Source organism: Elephas maximus, chromosome 8, assembly GCF_024166365.1.
Source record: "Elephas maximus indicus isolate mEleMax1 chromosome 8, mEleMax1 primary haplotype, whole genome shotgun sequence".
NCBI lineage: Eukaryota > Metazoa > Chordata > Mammalia > Proboscidea > Elephantidae > Elephas > Elephas maximus.
The window spans coordinates 112218021-112242247 of NC_064826.1; the positions used below are offsets into that span (position 1 = coordinate 112218021).

The window sequence follows — 24227 nt, forward strand, 5'->3', positions numbered from 1 at the left end:
TGAGGTACGAGAAGGAGAAACAGCTTGGTTTGAGCATAGCGATAGCAGAATTAAAGTCTTGTTTTGCCACTGTTATATGTCACAGCTTGTCTGAGATCAGGCATTTTTCATTGTTTCCCAGGATATATTTTGGACTTTAATAAGCTGTATATAGCACCCCACCCTCCAGAGGGGCACTGGTTTTAAAGACTTAAGTGTACATATTCAGATGGCACCACCCTGCACAACAAGCCTATATGTGCCCCTCGATCAGCATGTCTCAGTTGTGTGTGGATACTTTGTTACACGGCCGACAGAATCGTGAGCTACGTACAGGTGGCAACCAAATGTCTCCCCTGAATACAACCTAGCTCCAGTCAGTGTTCATATGAGCATTTTACAGCCCTCTGGAATCCTGGGAGGTACAAACAGTTAATGCGCTTGGCTGTTAACTAAAAGGTGGGTGGTTCAAGTCCACAAAGAGGCACCTCAGGTGAAAAGCATGGCAATCTACTCCTGAAAAATCAGCCATTGAAAATGCTTTTTGTTTTGTTCTGTTCTGTTCTGTTTACTGAAGTTTATGCTTGTCCACTATAAATGCATTTTCATTCTCATTTGATTCTATGAGTTTATTTTATTTTATTGTGTTTTAGGTGAAAGCTTACAGTGCAGATTAGTTTATCATTACAAAATTTATACACAAATCGTTTTTTGACGTTGGTTGCAATGCCTGCAATATATCAGCACTCTCCCCCTTTCCTTTTCCACCCCAGGTTCCCTGTGTCTGTTCGTCCAGTTTTGTCATCCCTTCCTGCCTTCTCGTCTTTGCTTTTGGGCAGGTGATGCCCATTTGGTCTTGTAATCTTGATTGAACTAAGGAACAGGTTCCTCACATATACTATTGTTTGTTTTGTAGGCCTGTCTAGTCTTTGGCTGAAAAGTGGGCTTCAGAAGTGGCTTCAGTTCTGAGTTAGCAGAGTGTCTGGGGCCATGCTCTCAGGGATTCTTCCAGCCTCTATCAGGCCAATAAGTCTAGTCTTTTTTTGTGAATTTGAATTTTGTTCTACATTTTTCTCCCGCTCTGTCTGGGATCCTCTATTGGGGTCCCTGTCAGAGTGATTGGTGGTGGTAGCCAGGCACCATCTAGTTCTTCTTGGCTCAGTCTGGTGTAGGGTGTGGTTCATGTGGCTCATTAGTCCTTTAGACTAATATTTTCTTTGTGTCTTTGGTTTTCTTCATTTTCCTTTGCTCCTATAGATGTATTTTAGATGGCCGCTCAAAAGCTTTTTAAGATCCCAGATACTACTCACCAAAGTAGGATGTAGAATATTTTCTTTATGAATTAAGTTGTGCCAGTTGACCTAGATGTCCCTGGGGACCATGGTCCCCAGCCCTCAGCCCTAGTAACTCGGTCCCTCAAAGTGTTTGGTTGTGTCCAGGAAGCTTCTGTTGCTTTGCCTTGGTTAAATTGTGCTGCCTTCCACTATATTGTGTGTTGTCTTTCCCTTCACCAAAGTTAACACTTTGGTGTTAGTGATTTCCTGTCTAGTTAGTGATTTCCCCTTCCCACCCCTCCCCTCCCTTGTAACCATCAAAGATTGTTTTTTCTCTGTGTAAATCTTTCCTTGGTTTTTTACGATACTGGTCTCATAAAATATCTGTCCTTTCGTAATTGACTTATTTCACTTAGCATAATGCCCTCCGGATTCACTCATGTCATGAGATGTTTCAAGGATTCATCATTGTTCTTTATTGTTGCTTAGTATTCCATTTCATGTATATGCTGTCATTTGTTTATCCATTCATCTCTTGATCAGCACTTAGGTTGTTTCCATCTTTTTGCTATTGTGAATAATGCTGCAGTGAACATGGGTGTGCATATTTCCGTTCATGTGACCACACTTATTTCTCTAGGATATATTCCTAGGAGTAAGATTGCTGGATCATATGATATTTCTCTCTCAAGCTTTTTAAGGAAGTGCCATATCATTTTCTGAAGTGTTTGTACCATTTTACATTCCCACCAGCAGAGCATAAGATTCCAATTTCCCCACAACCTCTCCAACATTTGTTATTTTCCTTTTTTTTTTATTTGTGTCAGTAATGTTGGGGTGAGATGGTATCTCATTGTAGATTTGATTTGCATTTCTCTGGTGGCTCATGATCACAAGCATTTCCTCATGTGATGTGTCTGTTAGCTGCCTGGATGTCTTCTTTAGTGAAGTGTCTGTTCATATCCTTTACCCATTTTTAATTGGATTATTCGTTTTTGTTGTGAAGGTAGTCTATAATTTTTAAAGATGAGGCTCTTGTTGGATATGTCATAGCCGAAAGTTTTTTTCCTAGTCTGTAGGTTCTCTTTTTATGCTTTTGCTGAAATCTTTTGATGAGCATAAGTGTTTAATTTCTAGGAGCCCCCAGTTATCTAGTTTATCTTCTGGTGTTTATGCATTGTTAGTTATGGTTTGTATTATATTTATGCCATGTACTAGGGTCCCTAAGGTTGTCCCTGTTTTTTATTCTATTATCTTTATATTTTTTGGTTTTGTATTTAGGTCTTTGATCCATTTTGAATTAGTTTTTGTGTATGGTGTGAGGTATGGGACTCTGTTTGGTCACTATAGTGCTACAAAAACATTTCCTACCCCTACCCTTTGTAGGTTTTCAAAAAGAGGTCAGAAGAGAGAAGGGAACGAAGCAACAAACCAAAAATGAGATTTGCTTTCTTCTTGCATCGTGGCTCCGTTTCCCTGACTTTGCCCCGTGTTAACTCTCTGAATGTGTTCAAGTGGAACTACCTTTACCCACAGAGCCGAACTCTCATCTCCTCCTCCCCCCCTGCGGCACGCCCACAAAGATGTCACAACAGAGTGAAGTATGGGAGCTGTAGAGAGGAAAAGGAGCGACAAGATATTAGATGGGGGTAGACTGATTTCATTTCAGTATTGCCCTCAGAACTAGCCCAGGGCCTGGCAGGTATCAGGGGCCCAACAAATGCGACTCCCTCCTTCTGCGTCCTGCAGCCATTTCCTATAGCACCAGAAACGAATGCAGACAACTCAGAGCTTTTATTTGACCCAGTTAGCCAAAAGGTCTGCCCATTGTTAAACAGCATTGAAAACTGAGATCTTGCCTTTTTTGATTCAGGTCTTAAAAGGTAACGCAAACAAATCCTTTCTGTTTTATTTTTTCACATAATGTTGACATCCGGGGACACTTTCTCCTGGCTATATATTGTTGGTATAAAACTGCTGGATGCTAATTTGTGCCCTGTTGTCCTGTACTTCTCACCTATATTTCCAGCCAGACTTCTGGGTATTTTTAGCTGTGCGAAAGTCCAGTAGAGACATATGTCTATCAATTATAAGCTCTTGCATATCTGCCCCTCAATTGAGTTTTAGACCTGTATTTCTTGCATGGAAGGGAACCCTAGGTACCTGGGATGGGTGGGGCGTTCCACCAGGCACCTTGCGCAAGAGACCTCAATCAGCGCACTCCACAGCTCTGTATGGTTAGGTGCTGCTGTCAGGGAAACTGAGCCTGGAGAACGTGAGTAACTGGCCTGAGGTGTTACCACAAATTAGTGCTAGAACCAGAATTCTCAGCATGATATCTCTAACCCTAAAACTTTGCTCCTTCCATCACCCTCCACCTTTCTCCCACCATGCCAAAAATTCCCACCTGACACCTTTGGCTTTCACATGTCCTCTGTGATCTGTAGAACAGATGGTATATCCCTACTAAGGTGGTTAAAAAGGAGAAACAGTGATTTTTCTTGAAAACTAGTAAGCAATGACAACTTTCATAAGATAAAAGTAATTTAAAAAGGTAATAGATAATGGATTTGGAAGCAGATATAAGAAGGTGATTAAAAAAAAAAAAAAAACCATGAAATAGGTCCTGTACAACTTCCTCCTTTAATTTGATCTCTCTCACCCTAGGCCTTTCTATCCCAGCCATTCTGTTATCCCTTCCCTTAACCCCTGTAGGACCTTGACCTAGTCCCAGACCTGGTAATTTTTGCTGGTCTCCTTTACCATTGCCAAGACTGTCTCCCATTGTAACCTTCTACCAGCCTACCTGAAGAGTGGCACTTAGTCCAAGGACAAGCCCCTTAGTCCCCATTTTAATGCTTTCAATATTACTGGTATTTGACATATGGTCATTAAAACCATATTTACCTGGAACAAAGGCAAAATGGAGATCAGAGCCACATATACCTGGAACTCCTGAACTCTTTTTGAATAAATGTACTGTTTGCTGTCAGAGGTTCTAGAAGAGATAGAGTAACTATCCACCAATAATATATTTGGCTCTAAGAGTTCCCCTATGCACACCCCACTCCCGACCCCACAGGTGGACCCAGCCTGCCTATCAGATCAGTGCAAGCTCTCCACACGGCCTGGCCTCAGTCCACCAGGTAGAGCTCTCTGTGCAGTGACCCATCTTTGGCATGCCCACCACTTCTTCTAGTTTTAACTTCTGCCATTATGCTCTAGCCAGTTTCCTTTCCTTTCCTTACCATACTGTACTGTTCGCATCTCTTAATTGCCTCTTCCACTAGTTTAAGGTACTCGGAGGCTTTTATGGCCGTATTCATATTTCTGTCCATTCTTAACTTCAACTCAATACCTGTCACATAGCATATATTCAGTAAAAGAATAAACCAGAATGTGTCTTACTGTGTGAATTTTAAGTATCAGATTACAATAGCGTGTGCTATATTGTTCAGCTCCATTAAATTGAAGTATTTTCCAAGGGGGCTGCGACAGCTGCCTGCGTCACATCCGTACGTCAGCCTTTTCAGAGGAGTAATAGAGACTACTCTTCTAGGCATTTCACAGAAGAAAGGAAACCTTTCCCAGCAGACCTAACTGCAGATTTTCTCTCCATCTGTCTCATTGACTGCAGGTAAGGAATGCACTGAACCAACCCGTCAGAATGGAATGACCTCGGTCAGCCAGGCCCCTCCAAACAGCGGGGAAGGGATCAGCTTTCCCTGGGTATATGGAAGTTGCTGACCAAAACTGGGGTTCTGTTAGTGGGGCAATTTTGATCAGCAACTTTCATATACCCAGGGAAAGCTGATCCCTTCCAACTGGGGTTCTGTTGGTAGGGCAAAGGAAACCCTGGTGATGTAGTGGTTAAGTGCTATGGCTGCTAACCTAAAGGTCGGCAGTTCAAATCCACCAGGCACTCCCTGGAAACTCTATGGGGCAGTTCTACTGTGTCCTATAGGGTCACTATGAGTCGGAATCGACTCGACAGCAACGGGTTCGGGCCTTATTAGGGCAATGTGAGAAATGGATGCTGTGTAATAGCCGGCGGTGTCCACTACACTTAGGCTGCAACCTTGAGTTTGGTTGCTGTATAAAGAATGTAAGACATGTTTTGAATAGCTGCAGATGGACACATACCCATGATGAGGATCAAGTAAATGACTTGGCCCAAAGACAGCACAATCAAGTGTGGGAAAGTCTAAATTCATCAAGGAACCATAATCCTTGAGGGACCGTTTCAGCATAAGACTAGCCACCTTAGGCCTGCCCCCTACTTGCATTTTTCATTTCTTGCCTTTGCAGACCAGAGAAACTACTGGAATTGCTTGTAGCATTAGAAATGCTCGTTTTGTATTCAGAGACCAAAGGATCTGGTTTCCTGATAATGTTAGTAGCTAAGATGATAACAGAAGAGGGATGGTGAAGCTGTGTGTTCAACCTATGAATCTTAGGAATCCTGGATCTCATTTAAAATTACTCTGTGCTGTAGAAAGCATAATTTTACCTCTTCCAAAGTAAGTTTACAATAGACAAAATACAACCCTTTAAATCCAGTTTAGGATAAGTGTGAAGCTGTGTGTGCCCAGAGAACAAGGACTTGATCTCTGTCATTGACTTGCATTAAGGTTCCTCTCCCTGATCTATATGCCATCAGCTCTTCCTGGCAGCCGTGTCCAGGACAATGTATAGAGCCTGAGCTGTTATTTATTTATTACACGTATTGGAGAAGAATAATTAAGCTATGTAACTTCTCAAACATTCATAGCACAAAAGTCATCATGAATGGGTCTTTGTGGTGTGTTTAAGTTTTCCTAGCACAATTCTAAGAATAGTGAAATAATGGTTCTCTGGTCTACCTTGTTTAATCCTTTTTTCTTAGTTATATAAGCACCATATTAACCTTTAGGTATCGAATCACATGCATAGATGTTTTATGTGCATGTCTAAAACTATGTAATCACACGTGTGGATTTTTCCCCGTAACTTCCTAATCAGCTTGCTTTCTACTGTCATTTGGCTTTGAAACTTTGGTGTGAATTGCAGTGATGGAGCCTGTCCCTTAGTCACATTGAATTGTTTGTTCACAAGTTTTTCAGTGCTGATGATGGTTACACTCTTAACAAGTTATTAATTACTTACTCCAGTTAGAAATTTGGGGGATTTAAAGATCACTGCCCTGAGAGTTCAAGTTACAGAGTCCCAATATGTTTAATTGTTTAAATTAAACTGTCCAAAGGCTGTTACTCTCTTATATATTTGTCTACACTGGGCTTGAGAAAATACATCTATCTTTGGATGTACATTTGTAGGATAATTGGTAAAGGATTGTGAAGGAATAGAGGGAAAATGGAACACTGTCTTTCTAAATGATCCATGTAGTTAAAGCACCCCCCAGGGACAATCACCGTAATACTTCTAGCTCACTGGTTTTCAGTATGTGAACAAGTATCCCATTCTAAAGAACTTTAAGTTTTGAAATTGGGAAATAAAATGAGCTAAATGAACTATGCCTTTTTAATTAGAGGATAGTAATTTGCATTTGTTCAATTTGAAGTTAATAACAATAATTTTACCTTTTAGGCAGGGGGACCCAGCAGAAGTGAGAGTCTAAAAATACTGTGAGCACAAATTTACTGGACAAATGGCCATTGTCAAATCCCCACACACCAGGATCAGGTGATCACTAAGGGCTGACAGCTTAGTGAACATCCACGTGCTTGCCTGAGCTGAGAACATAAAGCTGGGGAAGATGGAACAGAAACCACGCTGATGCCCCCTAAATTGGGACCAGCCCTCTTTGAAGTCAGCTTACTCTAAATTTGGAGACAAGCTAAATAATTTGCGTGTTTCCAAACAAAGTAGTTAATTCTAAAGTGTATAACACAAATACAATCCTGTGAGTGTTGTTTGTAATGGGAAGCTCCTTTGAAGCCCTACAGGTGTGTGGACCTCAGCGCAAGCCCAACCCAAACCCAATGCCATCAAGTCATTCTGACTCATAGCAACCCTGTAGGGCAGAGTACAACTGCCCCAGAGGGTTTCCAAGGCTATAATCTTTACGGAAGCTGACTGCTGCATCTTTCTCCCATGGAGTGGCTGGTGGGCTCAAACCACCAACCTTGCGCTTAACAGCTGAGCACTTAATCACTGTGCCACCAGGGCTCCTTAGCACAAGCCCAGGGGAGCATTATTGCCCTTGTCTTGCATTTATTTGCTGTTTTCCCTCCCACTGGCAAGAAACCCAGGCACACTGCTGCTCTTGCCGCCACGGGAAAAGGCGCAGCATCCAGGAAAACAGGAAGTGGATGGTGAGCAAATCGCCCTTCACATGAAATGGAAAGAAATCATTGACTGTGGGAACAGCCTAGTTGACATTCGGTCCCTATTCAGAAGCACAGAAGAAAAAACGGAGCTGATTTTTCAGTCTCTTATTACTGTGCCTTGAAAAACCGTTAAATCCACCCACTGTAACTACTGATTGGGTGTTACTTAGAAGCAAAGCAATGAGGATCGTAACAGTAAGGATAAAGAAAAAAAAAATAGCATTTAAGAAAAACCTTATGAACTCTCTTCTTTTTGCTAATTACTTCTTAGACCTTTATTTACAACGTAGGCTCAGTGGTTAAGAGTTCGGCTGCTAACCAAAAGGTTGGCAGTTCAAATCTACCAGCCACGCCTTGGAAACCCTGTGGGGCAGTTCTATTCTGCCTTATAGGGTCCCTATAAGTCAAAATCTACTCGACTGCAAAGGGTTTCATTTTTGGTTTTTATGTAACTGTTCTGAGAGAGAATTGAAGAACTTAGTGATAGCTCAAAGGCGAGGGGTACCCTGGAGCTGGCTTGCACCAGCTCGCAAGAACCGATTCTGAAATTTTCAGGAATTTTGCAGGCCAGTTGCTAAACAGAGCTATTGTTAAAAAGTAAATTGTGTAAATTTACTGTTAAATAAATAATATTAAAAACAGAGGTAGAAAATACTGAAAACTCATCACTTCCTGATTATTTTACTACCTTTTACTGTTTCTGTGCTCTTGAGGTTATTTATGTATGGGATTGAATCTGTAGGTGAAATAATATATAACGGTGTGCTACTGCACATTTCTTCCCAGCACCACATTTAGTAACTCATGTTGGTAGCTTGAAAACGCCCATGGTGGGAATATTTACACCATAGAAATGGGCAAAGATCACAAATCAGGGCTTGATTTATTGTTTTATCAATTGTCTAGATGTAAGGAAGTGATGGAGAAAAATGTTAATAATGCAGATCAAATCTAAAAGTGTGTCGTATCTGTAGCTAATGCATTGTGAATAGCGCAAAAAAAAATTGAAGAATTCATCTTCCATTTTTCAAACGCTCTTTTCCTGATTGGCACTCACCTGATTGGCAAATGAGTGAAGTTCCAACCTTTGCTTTTGTGATTTCATTTTCATCTTACTCCTCGACAGAAACAAAAGTATTCACAACATTCTGTTGAAACTACACTTGTTTGCCAATAGTAGTAATGTGTTGGCTATAGATATGAGTTTGGAAAAAAAGCAGTGAAAACATTCAGAGAATCAATTGGCTATATAGAATTTATGATAGAGTAATATATGTTTATTACTTATAAATTTTGAACTACATCTCTTTTATAACAGTAAAAAACAGTAAATATATATAAAATATATATATATATATTTCTTAATCCCAGAGAGCTGGTTGCTAAACATTTACCAGCATACCACTACAAAGGAGTAACACTTAAAAATAGGAATGTTGAAAGCAGAATTTCCTAGTTGAAGGAAGACTGAGGACAAATTTATCCTGGATTTTCATGAGCAAATGTTCAAGCACAAAGCTGACACAAGCACAAGCGATGTCTATTTCTCTCCAAGCTTTAACTTGCAGCGTGAAGTTAGGATAGGAGTAAAAACCAGTTTTTTGGACGTCAAGAATTATGAGACCTTCTTTTTCCAGGGTTAACATAAATGTAAAATCTTCTCAGGAGTGAAGAATGGACATTTTAATTTTTCAAGAACTTTTCAGAATTTTTAGAAAATTGTCATGACTTTGTTTTACCGGTTAAAATGTAAATGAGGACCAAGCATTTCCTTATACAGTACTCTAAAATGTTTGTTTTAGGGGTCGTTATATGAGATAGGATGAATTTAGCATATATAGTCTTCATTCTAATCCCCATCCCCTGAAGCCTTCAAAGACTTAAAGCTACCACCATCTAATGGCCCTTTATAAGATGGGTCACTGCAGATAATAGCAGGATTCACGAGGGGTTTGGTCCTGGAAAACAGTGGATCTCAGTGTGCGTTTGCCGCTGACGTCTCTATCCAACTCAGAAAACCCAGCAGTATTTTTCGATTATGCTCAAGCCCTGCACAATATCACCATTATCAAGGTTGGATGGATTGATCTGAAATTGAGGACACCACAAAACAGTATTATCTCTTTTCCCTGTAGTCGTACTTGTAATTTAGGCTTTTTTCAAGGGACTAGAAATGGCTTTTTGCCTACCAGTGTCTAAGGACTTGAAGGTTTTATATCAAATCCAAATAATTTTATTTGACAACCTAAAAGACCAACAGTGAGCGAAGTGGTACTTGTGATAGAGCTCTTGTAGGAGACAGAACTGTATATGTTGAATCAAGAGACCCACTGAACAACTGACATAGAAAAAGACTAAAAGGAAATAGCAAAAACAATAGTAATATGATTCGGCCAATACATCACTCTCTACGCAGTGCTCTGCAGTGTTAAATCCCCAGGGGCTTGAAGATGAATGATAACAGCAGACGTTTGTTTTGCCACAGAGTTTGCGTTCATATGTTGCCATTTATTTTCCCCCACAGTTTATTGCTGTGCGTCATTCCCTACTCACGCCAAGCGCTTCTGAGAGATGGGCCTCTTCCTACAACTCCATACCTCTGGTTTCCCCTGGATAGAGTCTCTGCTCTCCTGGATAGAGTCATCTGTTGTTCTTCCTCCTTTCGGGATAAAAGGGCTTACTGTATAGCCACAATTCACTGTCTTTAGAATTTACACATAAACGCACGAATAACAAAGATCCATTTGATTAAGGTTCATCTTTCCTTGTTTGAGGTAGAAGCTTTTATGTGTAAATTCTAGATGGATAATATTGACCTGTCTGAAATTCTTCTGTCATTGAGGTAGGCATATGTTCCTATTAAGAACCTTGCTTTATTCTCATTAATCATTAATTCATATTTTTCTTATTTGATATTCTGTCCCAGGATTTTTTTTGGCATTTCCTTTTAGACTAGATCGTGGCCATCGATTGACCAGTGTAGATAATTTAGACAGAATTAAAATATCCTGTCTGCCTGGTAAAACTAAGTGCCCAAACACATGAGCTATAAATATAATCTTTAGGACCCACAACTTATGATCTGTATCTATCCATTCAGGGATATGTAAGACTCAACTTTTTTGTAAGTTTTTTTTTTTTTTCAGGTTTCTCAGCCATTTAGAGAATTTACAAAAAGAATAAAGAGGAAGAAAAAGGGTGTGTCTCATTTCATCTATTCATTCATTATTCATTCATTTATTCATCCACCCATTTATTCACCAAACGTTGAATGATGTACTTACTCGATGCCAGGCATTGTGCTAATTTTGGAAGCTATAAAAATGGGTGACATATGGTCCCTGCCCTTGGGTTTTACTTGCCTACGGGGAATACATACATAGAAAAACAGTAAAGATGATTTTCTGTTTGTTAAGTTCTGGTATGGAGGTTTGCACAGTGGTAAAGATATCCAAGATGTATCAGCCACATCTACATAGAGATTCCTTCCCTAGCTTGATAAAACTGATCCAGTTACTGAAAAGAACTGGTAACCTCAGCGGTCCACAGACAGACAGAGGAGGAAAAACTAATCATATGTTAAGACCGAGGGTTTGGAAAAGAAGACAAATAGCTCTTGCCTGCTTTGATTATACTTTTATTATTGTGCAAAGATATATATGAACTTCAAAGTCTTGTCATATTTCCCTTCAAAAAGTTTTAAGATGTTATTGCTCAAAATAAGAAAAAAAAAACAGTATTTTTAACTCGTATGAGTGTTGTCTAACTGATCACAATGAAAATGTTATCTATTAATGTAGGAATTAACAGAGCTGACAGTGGTATTAATAGTAAAGAAGTATAAGCTAGAGCGATATATAAGTAAATGTACTGCCATGTGTTGGTGAAAAACAAAAAGTTCCTGAAATTACTCACAATGAAACATAGAACAAGCTAGAAAGTGCTTTTTTTTTTGCACTGAAATAAAGGACTTTTGTCTGATAAGTAGCAGTTATTTGACCTCAGATCATTAAGTGGGGAAAGTCTAAACAAGAAAAGGTAATGTTTACCTAAATGTTGGGGAAAGCGTCAGGATTTATGACCCAGACGTTAAAGATTGTAGAAGATTGTATATAATTACAGCAATAAGCATTTGTGTAAGGAGTAGCTATTATGCTGAAGAAAGATGGCAGTAGAAAACCTCAAGGCCAAAAAAGTTAGGAGAATAGTGGAAGGTGATAGCAGTCATAAAATTATTGGTTATAGAAGCAGAAAGTATAATGCAAAGTATATCAAATTACTGAAAAATCAGAGTCTCTCGGTGGTGCAAATGGTTAACATGCTCACTTGCTAACTGAAAGGTTGGAGGTTCGAATCTACCCAGAGATGCCTTGGAAGAAGGGTCTGGCAATCTACTTCCAGAAACTCAGCCATTGAAAGCCTTATGGATTATACTTCTGTGACACACATGAGGTCACCATGAGTTGGCATTGACTCAACAGCAACTGATACACAGAGCACCTAGGTGGTTCAGAGCTTGGCTGCTAACGGAAAGGTTGGTGGTTCAGATCTACCCAGAGGCACTTCAGAAGAAAGACCTGGCAATCTGCTGTCAAAAGGTCCCAGCCTTTGAAAACTCTATGCATAGTTCTGCTCTGAAATACATGGGGTTGCTGTGTGTCAAAATGTTACCCTATGGCAACTGTTTTTGTTCTGTTTTGTTTTTAATAAAAACAGACAATATTTATGGGGAGAGGGGGACAGGAGGAGAAAATTCAATACAGCTGAACCAATTTATATGCCAAAAAATAATGGGACTGTGGCAGTCTTGATTTACTTGATCATGAGGTTAGCCCAAGACATGGATGGCCAATTTTTGACAATACCTCAGTGATCTCTGTGATAGATCATCAAGATGGCCTAATACACAATTGGGTAAAATTCAGGGCAATTCAGTAAACAGTTTTTGCAGATCTGTGTATGTCCCACACGGTGCCAACCAACATTAGAATATTCTAGATACCAGACAAATTAATTAGGTGAAACATTTTTTTCCCAAAGCACTTGGATTTCAGAGAGGCTTTGCCTTCTAGCTCACCTTAGAACGCATCCCTCTTTGTGGGTGATTTCTTCTCCTTGTAAGCCAACAAGAGAAGAATTGTCTGTTTCCTTTCTCTATAATGTTAAATGTTACCAACAAAGCTATACTAAAAAAAAAGGTTTGTAATAGTCTGCATTTTCCACCCAGAGACACACAAATCAAGCAGACCTAATTGCTAGCCAGTATCCGTGCAGTTCACAGGATACAGAGGGAATACCCCGTTGTAGAGTAAATGCTAAGGTAAAATAAAAAATAACTGTATATTATTTTTCAATTGCAAGTGGCTTAAATCCTTGCATTTTTACCATAGAGACAATGTCTGTACAATAATGGAACGTGCTGTAATTGCTAAGCTGCATCCACAGTTCGTATGATAATGTTCACCATCTTGCTTCACCAGTACTTTTGACCTTTTCATATTAAGATTCTAAAATTGCTTAGTTGTGAATATATACTCTTGCATCTATAGAAAAAACAGTTTAGAAAAATCTTAATACTAATTACTCACTGGTATTTTTTTTTTTTTAGCACCTATTATCATCAATCACATGTCGCGTCTGTGTTTGTGATGTTTACCAACTGCTGATTTTCGGTTTTCATGTTAATTTAGGTCCACAGTATGATACTGCTTGTTCGCAACTTTCATAACTCATGTAATTGAATTCAAAAAATTTCCACATGGAGACTAACGCTTTGCGTAACACCACAAACACTTCTACCATTGGAATAGGATTATACCTTCCAAAAATTATAAGCGAATTGAGGTATTGAAGGTGCCATCAATCTTGTCAACCAGCTATAAGGTTTTCAGGAATTAATCCACTCGAGGGGCACTCTGAATGCTCTGTGCTTGTGTGAGGAAGAGAGAAAGAGCACTGTTGCATCATTCATACTCAAGGAATGTGGAACAGGAGAAAAACTCAAAATAGTTTTACTCCTTATTAGTCGCCATGGTAAAACAACAAGCAAACTTCAAACACTAGTGAAAATGAAGGTCCAAGTATTGAATAATACGAGGCTCAGGAATTATCTGTGTATTTTTGGTTTCCATGCTTTCTTTGTCACCAGAAGCACCACATAACTGGTAACCCTTCTACTGAATAGCTCCCTTCAAAGGAAAGTGTGTTTAAGACTTACCATCACCTTTTTTGTTTATTCTACCTATAAATGCTTTGCGTAACCTTCTCTTTCCTTCTTCATAAAAAAAATAGTAAAACTTTATTACTGTTAATGAAACTGTGTAAAAGTCAGAAGGCTGTGTCTACCCACAGACTTCAGTAAAAGGAAAAAGAAAGACATTAGAGCTATTGTAATTATTGAGATTGGCTCCGTTGTTTCCAAAGAAATAAATGTGCTATCTGGGTTTCAGGGGAGGGAAGGGAAGAGGAAATAACAGAAACATGAATCCTGAATCAAAAATGAATAGCCCCGATAACTGGAAGCTCCTAAAAATCAAACACCTATGCTCATCTAAAGACTTCACCAAAAGAGTAAAAACACCACCTACAGACTGGGAAAGAATTTTCAGCTATGACATCTCCGACCAGCGCCTGATCTCTAAAATCTACATGATTCTGTCAAAACTCAACCACAAAAAGACAAACAACCCAATCAAGAAGTGGGCAAAGGATATGAACACACACTTCACTAAAGAAGATATTCAGGCAGCTAACAGATACATGAGAAAATGCTCTCGATCATTAGCCATTAGAGAAATGCAAATTAAAACTACGATGAGATTCCATCTCACACCAACAAGGCTGGCATTAATCCAAAAAACACAAAATAATAAATGTTGGAGAGGCTGTGGAGAGATTGGAACTCTTATACACTGCTGGTGGGAATGTAAAATGGTACAACCACTTTGGAGATCTGTCTGGCGTTATCTTAAACAGTTAGAAATAGAACTACCATACAACCCAGAAATCCCACTCCTGGGAATATACCCTAGAGATACAAGAGCCTTCACACAAACAGATATATGCACACCCATGTTTATCGCAGCTCTGTTTACAATAGCAAAAAGCTGGAAGCAACCAAGGTGTCCATCTATGGATGAATGGTTAAATAAATTGTGGTATATTCACACAATGGAATACTACGCATCGATAAAGAACAGTGACGAATCTGTGAAACATTTCATAACATGGAGGAACCTGGAAGGCATTATGCTGAGCGAAATTAGTCAGAGGCAAAAGGACAAATATTGTATAAGACCACTATTATAAGATCTTGAGAAATAGTAAAAACCGAGAAGAACACATACTTTTGTGGTTAAGGGGGGGAAGGGAGGGAGGGAGGGAGGGAGAGGGTTTTTTTTTTGATTAATTAGCTGATAAGAACTGCTTTAGGTGAAGGGAAGGACAACACTCAATACATGGAAGGTCAGCTCAACTGGACTGGACCAAAAGCAAAGAAGTTTCCGGGATAAAATGAGTGCTTCAAAGGTCAGTGGAGCAAGGGCGGGGGTCTGGGGACCATGGTTTGCGGGGACTTCTAAGTCAATTGGCCAAATAATTCTATTATGAAAACATTCTGCATCCCACTTTGAAATGTGGCGTCTGGGGTCTTAAAAGCTAACAAGCGGCCATCTAAGATGCAGCAATTGGTCTCAACCCACCTGGAGCAAAGGAAAATGAAGAACACCAAGGTCACACGACAACTAAGAACCCAAGAGACAGAAAGGGCCACATGAACCAGAGACCTACATCATCCTGAGACCAGAAGAACTAGTTGGTGCCCGGCCACAATCGATGACTGCCCTGACAGGGAGCACAACAGAGAACTCCTGAGGGAGCAGGAGATCAGTGGGATGCAGACCCCAAATTCTCATAAAAAGACCAAACTTAATGGTCTGACTGAGACTAGAGGAATCCTGGCGGCCATGGTCCCCAGACCTTCTGTTGGCACAGGACAGGAACCATCCCTGAAGACAACTCATCAGACATGAAAGGGACTGGTCAGCGGGTGGGAGAGAAATGCTGATGAAGAGTGAGCTAATTATATCAGGTGGACACTTGAGATTGTGTTGGCATCTCTTGTCTGGAGAGGGGATGGGAGGATAGAGAGAGAGGGAAGCTGGCAAAATTGTCACGAAAGGAGAGACTGAAAGGGCTGACTCATTGGGGGAGAGCAAGTGGGAGTACGGAGTAAGATGTATGTAAACTTATATGTGACAGACTGATTGGATTTGTAAACGTTCACTTGAAGCTCAATAAAAGTTAATAAAAAAAAAACATAAAAAAAAAAATGAATAGCCCATATAGGTCACACTGTCTTCTTTGGTATATGAGGAACTAAGAATGAAGAGCAAATATGCCCTCATGTGTTTTGTATGAATGAGAAGGAGTAGTGAAGAATCCACCACCTATCTGTCGGTTTGGTATACTCCGAAGGGCTTGCCTGTCGTATAATGCTGAACAGATTTCAACAGAGCTTCCAGACTAATACAAACTAGGAAGAACGACTTGGCAATCTTCTTCCGAAAATCAGCCAGTGAAAAACCGTATGGGTCACAAAAGGATATTGCCTCATATAGTGCTGGAGGATGAGCCCCTAGGAGCCGCAACAATGGGCTCAGGTTTCGTTCTGGTGTACATGGGGTCTCCATGAGTTGTAGCCAACTTGATGGCAACTAACAGCAACACTGATGAGGAACAGAAAGACTTCCTAAATAGCACAACTGCTAAACCAAAGTATGAAGCTGACGGCAGGTTGTGCCCTCTAGCCCACAGATGTATCCTGTTTGTCCTGTATAGATGGCACTGCTAAGAACCAGGAGATTTGACTTGAAATTCTGATTTCTCCTAGAAAATGTGTCTTTACATATTGGCCCATGTTCCCTCAAGGCAGTCATCAGTGCCGCTGGGAGTGGCTGCTCCTAGAACATTCTGGAGCTCACCATGGACCACCCCACCCACCACATACACACCACACACACACCCCAAAGCCCTCACACTGACACAGAGAATCAACTGGATTCATTATTCTTGGACTATTGTCCTTCCAATAGGAGAACTAAGGGGAAAGTGATTATGTCTTATAGTCAGGATTCTATCAAAAGAGAAAAAAAAAAAAAAAGAATCCCAAACCTATAGAAGTGCAGTTTCAAGAAAAATGAGAGAAAGTGTGGCTCTTGGTGAAAGCAGAGAACATTTGGACTTCGGGCCAGTCTTTCTCTTTGGCACTTTCTGCCTAGTTCCTGAAGCATTCAGTTAGCAACCTCTCCCCAAGCGTATCTTTCTCCGGCCCAGTCTTGTCTTATATGGGCAAGCCAACCTCAGTCTCTGCCTCACACTGGGATTACCACAGTGCTAGGAAGGGAAGGCCCTGGAAGGCAGGTTTTTCCTTCCCAAAATCAGCCAATGAAAATCCTATGGAACACAATGGTCCAATTCACAACCCATCACGGGGATGGCACAGGACCAGGCAGCGTTTTGTTCTGCTGTGCGCGGGATCACTAGGAATTGGGGCCAAGCCCACGGCAGCTAACAACAGTACAGATGTGCTGGTCCCTTACCCTACCCCTTTCTCGTCCCAGCTGTCACATGAGTAAGGACAGCATGTGGTCATGCCGAAGGGCGGATAAGCCGGAGCCATCCCTCCCCGGGCGAGTGGCCTGTGTTTGGAGACTTTGGGCTCAATTACAGAAATACAGTGTGCAAAGATTGAGTTCATTAAAATTTGATGTATATAAAATAATAGCAAATGTTTATAAATTGAGGCTTTTGTTTTTAAAATGTAGCCATGAGAATGTAAAAATCTCCATTTAATATTGCAAGTAGAAATATAGGAGAAACATTGGTGAAAAAAATTTGTTTTTTAAAAAGCATTTTATTATTTGAACCAAAACAAAACCAATTGCCGTGGAGTCAACTCATGGCGACCCTGTGTGTGTCAGCGTAGAACTGTGCTCTATGGGGGTTTCATTGGCTTATTTTTCAGAAGTGGATCACCAGGCCTTTCTTCCAAGGCATCTCTGGGTAGACTCAAACCCCCAATCTTTCAGTTAACAGCTGAATGTGTTAACCATTTGTGCCACTGAAGGACTCTGTGTGTGCATGTATGTATGTGTGTGTGTATATAACCCAAAAAACCCAGTGCCGTTGAGTCGACTCCGACTCATAGCGACCCTACAGGACAGAGTAGAACCACCCCATAGAGCTTCCAGGGAGCGCCTGGTGGATTTGAACTGCCAACCCTTTGGTTAGCAGCCATAGCACTTAACCACTATGCCTACACACATATGTAAATGTTATTTACGTAACTATTTACATTACCTATAACAGTGTCGTAAATCTGATGGGAAAATTAGCAAATATATAACTTTTTTAGTTACTGAAATTATAAATTAATTGAGATTAAAGTTCTATTATAGTCTAATTAGGAAATGCTAAAATGTAGAACATTGAGTATTATAATCAACATTGATACTGAAGTTGCGTATTGATCTGAGGAGAAGAAAAACTGGTCACTTTCTTATAGACAGATCAGTAATTTGAATGCATTTTTTATGAAGTGTAAATACATGCACACACACACACACAGGAGCCATTTAACTCTCCCCATCTGAGATCTTAAGAGGAAAAAAAAATATTGTTCTCTACTGCATATTTCTCTCCTGCTGAAGAGACGTGAATGTGTTAAACCATGCTTTGTAAAAGCAAATTGCAGGAGGTTTAGCACAGCTCCAGTGCCATGGGAACAACAGGGAAACTTTTTAGCTAGGAGCCGAGCTGTCCACCTGAGGGGTAGGTGGAGGAAGGCACCAGGGCATCAGCTGCCAGGAGCGTCTGTCCCAGGCTCTACTGCCATGGAGCAGCTGCCCACCAACTCTCACCCCCTCTCTGCTAGTTCAGCAAGCAGCAAAAGGGGCTGGGAAGTATTCAAGGGAGTGGAGCACCTTGGATAACATGTGGCTTTACCAGCTTATTTCAGCCACCAGAGGGAACCCTGATGATATCATTGATGAACAGTGTTGAGGAGAATAGAAACAAAGATACAAAAAATAAACATCAGGGCATTTGGTTTGTGCCAATATTATGTTGCAGCAAGTCACACAAAAAGAGCAGGCTTCAGTGATTGCTGTCATGGGGTTGACGGCCCCGTATTTACGAATAAGGAAAAGTAAGGCCAGAAAAGTCTATTGACTTGCCTGAGATTACAGCCATGTATGGCCTGGACTCCCCATCCCCTGTTGCTGGAGCCTCAGCAAACACTACGTGCACAAACATACGCATACATGTATATAAACAGTGTGTATGCGTATGTGTGTACATATGTGTGTGTATATATATAATTATATATACGCAAACAGTAATATAACCAGTTGCCATCGAATCCATTCTGACTCATGGGGATCCCATGTATTCAGAGTAGAATTGTGCTCCGTAGGGTTTTCAGTGGCTGATTTTTCTTCCAAGTCTCCTCTGGGTGAACTCAAATCTCCAGCCATTCAGTTAGCAGCAAGCTTGTTAACTGTTTGTACCATTCAGAGGCTCTATATGTAAAATTCCTGTAGGAATAAGGTTAGCATAGTGTGTGGGGATACTGTGATATTAGTTTGTCACTTCAGGTTAAACCCACACACACTCATACAGTATATTCCTGAACTCACTGCTTGGTTAAGTGATGGGCTTTGCTAGAACTGAACTTTTTCACCTAGCCCTCACAGTCCTCTTCTTCTGCCTAACTTAGCTCTGGAAAAATATTTAAGCATTAAAAAGAACATGGCCACAAATGACATGATCCTATACGTAGAAAATCCCAGAGATTCCACAAGAAAGCTACTGTGTCTAATAGAAGGATTCAGCAAAGTGACCGGCTACAAGACCAACACACAAAAATCAGTTGGGTTCCTTTAAAAAAATGAGGAGGACTCAGAAAAGGAAATCAAGAAAACAATACCATGTACGATAGCCCCAAAAGGATAAAATACCTAGGAATAAACATAATGAGGGATGTAAAAGACCTATACAATGAAAACTAAAGAGAACTTCATAAATGGAAAAACATTCCATGGTCATAGATTGGAAGACTTAACACTGTGAAAATGTCAGTAATACCCAAAGCAACCTATAGATATAAAATGCAGTCCCAATCCAGATTCCAACAACGTTCTTTACTGAAATGGAAAAACATGTCACCAACTTTATATGGAAAGGAAAGAGGCCTGGAATAACCAAAGCAGTATTGAAGAAGAGCACAGCAGGAGGCCTCATGCTCCCCCGTATTACAGCCACAATAACCGAAACAGCCTGGTACTGGTTCAATGACAGACACAAAGACCAGTGGAAGAGAACTGAGACCCCAGAAGTAAATCCATCCATCAGTTGGCAGCTGATTTTTGACAAGGGGTCAAAGCCCATTCAATTGGGAAGAAACAGTCTCTTTAACAAATGGTGCTGGCAAAACTGGCTATCCATCTGCAGAAAAAATGAAACAGAATCCATACACAAAAGCTAACTCAAAATGGATCAAAGACCTAAATGTTAAAGCTAATACTATAAAGTTCCTGAAAGATAATACAGAGACAAAACTATGGGACCTAAGGTTTTTTCAGTTATAGATTCCCAAACACAACTACAAATTCACTAGCAACAGAAGACAAGTTAGATAACTGGGACCTACTAAAAATTAAATACTTAATGCTCATAAAAAAAAAAAAAACTTCATTAAAAGGATAAAAGAGAACCTACAGGTTGGGAAAAAAATCTTTGGGAATAATATATCTGATACAGGTCTAATCTCCAAAAAAAATAGCAGTTAAAAGTTACATCCATTCCTATTCAGATAGGCCAGAAAGCTGCTGTGATCATGTTAGTGAACTCCAGCCTCATCCTTGTACTGATATCTGTATATATCTGGCTGCTTATTGGCCAGAACACCTCGCCATGAAGGAAACTGGCCTGGCCAGTGCAGGGCTGTCTGTCTGTCTGCACAGTAGCTGTATGGAAGGGGTTGGCCAACATAGGATGCAGCAGTTTAGGTCTTCACTGGTTCCCTCCCTAGCAGGGGGCAAGAGCAGGAAGTAAGGAAGAACGGCTCACCAGCCCCCAACCCACGTTTCTATGGATGAAGCCTTTATCTTTACCACAACTCTATGATGTAAGTGCTGTTATCAGCATCCTCCTTTACAAATGAGAACACTGGCCCAGAGATGGTTAGAGACTTGTCTGGGGCCAGAAACAAGTTAATACTTCTAACAGGACTTGAACCCTGGCAGCCTGGCCCCAGAGGGCTTGCTGAACCATACCTTTACCTCTTCCCCTCACTGCTTAGTCTGCAGGTGGGTGCTCTGAGGCTCCCACTGCCCCTTCCTGGTCTGACCTGCCCAAGAGGCCATCCTGTGTCTCCTCAGAGTGAGGAGGACATGGAGGACCACAGGACAGGCTTTTCTCTAGTGCCAGAAGCCAACCCCAAAGAGTCCGTGTCTAACTGCTGAGCTGTTTGTTAAAACCTCAGTAGACACCAAGGGTGAGGCTGAACAAATATACCAGGAAGGAGGGGACACAGCACCAGAATAAGGGAGACAGGAGGACCCCAGGACAGACCCTAATAGCTACTGTGTATTAACCACCTCCAGGCCCCAGGCACTGTGCAAGACTCTCCAAATAGAATTTAATATTTTCTTCACAACAACATGATACACTGGGCTTATTATCCCCGGTTTGCTGATAAGATGGCAGAGACCAGGATAGCATGTGCTTTGCCTGAGGCAGAAGTACAGGGGGCCCTGCCACCTCTCACTGGCTGTCAACGTTCTCCAAAGCTGACGGTGGTCATGCTGTGCCAACACGGTGTACCACCACCTTCCTGGGTGTACCCTATCTTTGCAGTGTTCCTAGAACTTTGAATTCCATCCTTCCCCCACAGTTTACACAGGGTCTGCAGCTGTGATAAGACTCCTGAACTGGCTTCTGAGTATCCACACCATAGGGCAGTGCAAAGGTGATGAGCCTTTCGAGACACACTTCCTCTGCGGGTGAGCCAGGGCTGCAATTTCCCACACAGTCCTGAACTCACATGCTTGCGCTTCTTTCCGTTCTCTCCCACGCACCAGTCTTCACCTGGGTCTTATAATCATTTGTGAATAGATGCACGCGCACACGCACCCACACATGTGCAGATGAAACCTGTATTGTCTCTTAGCTACATCTGAAATGTCGGGGCATTGGTAATCATTCATAATAAGCATAACATATTCCTTCTGTTTTCTTTCTGTCCTGTGTGTGTTTGTTGGAGTGTTGTGAAGATGTTTTTTCATGCACCGAATTGTAGACGTTCCTCCCAAAATCAGTGTGATTTGCACAGTTTTTTTAATGTAATTGTAATTGGTCGCTATGAGTCAGAATCAACTCAACGGCTGTGGGCTTTTTGGTTTAGTTTAATGTAATGAACCCTACATATCTTACAACCTGCCATGTTGTCGTTGGTTTCTCTCGAATAATTGATCTGCTGAGAAACCGGGCCCGGACACTAAACAAGATATTCGCAGATTGTGTTACAGACTTTCCAGGCGGGAGCCTCTCTGATTTGCTCAACCCATGCCGGCTTCTGAAATTGATTGAATAAGCTCCTAGATCAGTTAGTACACCTTTGCCTGCAGAAAAAGCATCTCAGGCTGCCTTAATACACAAGGTCACATGAGGTTGGGCAGGCTCACGTACCCAGCTTCAGTCATGGGTCAGTTCCTGAGCCAGTCACTGTGGCTAAGGGAGTGTCATGCACCTATTGGCTTAGGATCAGACACACAAACCAATCACTGGCAACGACGGTGAGTTTACCGTGTTTGAGGACAATCAGGTCTATGTTTCAGATAACCTGACTACTACACAAAGGGGGACAGGCCAAACACAGACAATGGAATGTAGTCCAGTGTGGTAGTTAGGAGTGCAGGCCTCTTAGAGCCGTACTGCTTGGGCTTACCTCTCAGTCCTATTACCCTATGACCTCGGGCAACTTCCGTAACCTCTCTGTGCATGAGTTTCTTTATATTAAAAGAGAAGGTGCATGTAACACATTTAGAACAATGACTGACAATAAATCTTAACTATTATGAAAGTAACCAACATTTAAAATGAGGGAGAGTGTGCATAAAAAATCTTGATTTCTGTGTTCCTAAAAATTTAGAGCAGAGTCCCTTGGTGGTGCCAACAGGTAAACGTTTGACTACTAACTGAGAGGCAGGTGGTTTGAACCTACCCAGAGGCTGGCTCCTTGGCAGACAGGCCTGATAATCTGCTTCCCAAAGGTCATAGCCGTGAAAACCCTATGGAGTACAGTTCTACTTTGCAACATGTGGGGTCACCATGAGTTGAAATCAACTGGACAGCAACTATCAGCAACAACCCCTTTTTCAGGTCAACACTATTGCTCATGTAAAAAAAAAAAAAAAATTAGAAAGGTGTGGCAATACTTATGCTTCTGTGTGAAATTAACAGTCTAGGGTGCAGTAGTTGTGTTACCCTTGAATGGGACATAATCTCTCCAGATCTCCTCCACATGTATCACCCGCCACACTTGACCCTCAGTCTCTGTCTCTCACCTATGCTACTTGCCCCTGTAGGCGTGTCAATTGGTGTTCTCTGATCTAGTTAAACAGGAGAGATAAATTAACTGAAGCCTTCATTTTAAAAATCAGAAATAATGTAAATATGAGCATATCTCATTTTATTGTACTTCACAGATACTGCATTTTTTACCAATTGAAGCTATGTGGCCATCCTGTGTCACACAAGGCTATTGGTGCCATTTTTCCAACAGCATGTGCTCACGTTGTATCTCTGTAACACATTTTGGTGATTCAGTATTTCAAACTTTTTCATTATTATTATGTCTGTTATGGTGATCAGTGATCTTTGATGTTAGTATTGTAATTGTTTTGGAGCACCCATATAAGACAGAAAACTTAATCTATAAATGTTGTGTGTGTTCTGACTGCTCCACCAACCAGCCATTGCCCGGTCTCTCTCTCTGTCCTTGGGCCTTTTATTCCCTGAGACACAACAGTGTTGAAAATAGGCCAATTAATAACCCTACAATGGCCTCTAAGTGTTCAAGTGGAAGGAGTAGTTGCATTTTTCTCATTTTAAATCATAAGCTAGAAGTGATTAAGCTTAGTGAGGAAGGCATGTTTGAAAGCCAACATATGGCCAGAGCTAGGCCTCTAGTGCCAAACAGCCAAGTTGTGAATGCAAAGGAAAAGTTTTTGAAGGAAATGAAAAGTGCTACTCCAGTGAACACACAAATGATGAGAAAACAAAACACCCTGATTGCTGATATGGAGAAAGTTTTAGTGGTCTGGAATAGAAAATTAATCCAGCCACAACATTCCCTTGGGCCAAAGCCTGATGCAGAGTGAAGCCCCAACTCTCTTCAGAGAGAGGTGAGGAAGCTGCAGAAGAAAAGTTTGAAGCTACCAGAGGTTGATTCATGAGGTTTAAGGAAAGAAGCCATCTCCATAGCGCAAGGTGAAGCAGCGAGTGCTGATGTAGAAGCTACAGCAAGTTATCCAGATCTAGCTGAGATAATTGATGAGGATGGCTACACTAAACAACAGATTTT

General features: G+C 41.0%; 1 protein-coding gene across 4 annotated transcripts in view; it reads left to right on the plus strand.

The window, feature by feature from the left end:
• COBL (cordon-bleu WH2 repeat protein) overlaps positions 1-24227 on the plus strand; it is a 369968-nt gene that overhangs the window by 263627 nt on the left and 82114 nt on the right. The gene's annotated exons all lie outside the window — the stretch shown is intronic.